Genomic DNA, 1,552 nt, shown 5'->3' with positions numbered 1-1,552 from the left:
TTTTTAAAAGTTATATGACTACCTCTGTCAATTTTTTTATTTTTTTAGTTACTTTCAATTATTTTTATTTATTTAAAGACGAGGGCATTTGCATCATTTAATGATCCGAATGGATGGAATGAAGAGTTCTGATACATAATTTAAGGTCGGATATGAATCTTATCTTATTACCTTCACTTAAAAAGGCAATCCATATTTACTGTTCATTTTTGTCCAAAAGTATTCACACTCAATTGGTTTCGAATTGGTTTAACAATGTAGCAAAATTGGTTCTAAATTGTTCATTTCAAAAAGGCCTTTAATGTTTGTTCGCCAAAATTATAAATCGCAAGTGCATGGGTGCGTTCAAGTAATAAAATGGATATTGAGTCTAAGTCAATCCCTTGAAGAGTGTTTCTTCAAATTACATGATAATTGATTCAAATTAACGATAAAGACGCACACAATTAAAATACTTGAAATTAGAAATGAAAAGAAAATAATTTTAAACTTTAATTAAATTAATAATTGTGAGAGTAAAATGATTTTGGATTTTAAATGGATTGGGATTTACGATATCATTTGATCGTCGTTTCATTACTATTTCAATAAACTAAAATTGTAAATTACCAAGCTACAACGTTAGATCCGATTTTTCAATTTTAGTTAGTTACCTCTCTCAAACGAAAATAACCTTAGTTGATTAGCTTTACCCACTATATCTCTATGTTGATAAAAACGCAACCAATTCAAAATTCAAGTTAATAGTTTAAAAGATCAAAATTCAGGTATGTGTATAATTAATTTAAAATATTTATTAATTAAATATAATAAAATCACTGTTATATAATTAATAGTCACAGATTCATAATTATCAGTCATGGATTTATTTATTTGTCACGTATCATTAAATTAATTGGTCACATATTATTTCGATTTCACAAATCAAAATTTTTGTAGATCACAGATTTATTTTTAGGTCACAAATTATTCAAATTACAGGTCACATTTTATCTATAAGTCACACAGGTCACAGTTTATTGATCACAATTTATTTTTTAGTCACAAACACCTAATTTTTGGTGTCAAATCAGCGAAAATAGTTGGTCACAGACGACTAAATAGTTGGTCACAGATTCCAAACACCCCACTACACCGATCCCAATTCAGCACCAATCTTGGCCACAAATTACAACCACCCAATAGATGCTTGCACCATACCACCACAATCACCACACTACCGTAACACCACACCGAATCTAGATCCCATTCCACGACAATACTTGGTTACAAACACTACCTAACCCGCCACAACGCCATCACAAGCACCGCCAACACCACCACCACCACATGAAAACCACTATCGCACCAACGATTGGTAACTCAGCGCGTACAACACCACGTCTGTCACTGGCGCTCGAAAGGCCGTCAATGTGGCGCACACCAGAACAGACCTCCACCGCTGCTGCAACATCGGCGCTCAAGCCGCCCGCAAAGAAACCCAAAATCGGGGTCGGAGATCTAAAAGCGTCGTTCATATCAAGGCCAGGGGCCAGAGATCTTAAAGCACCAC

This window comes from Olea europaea, chromosome 1, assembly GCF_002742605.1.
Source record: "Olea europaea var. sylvestris chromosome 1, O_europaea_v1, whole genome shotgun sequence".
Lineage (NCBI taxonomy): Eukaryota > Viridiplantae > Streptophyta > Magnoliopsida > Lamiales > Oleaceae > Olea > Olea europaea.
This window is presented reverse-complemented; position numbering follows the sequence as displayed.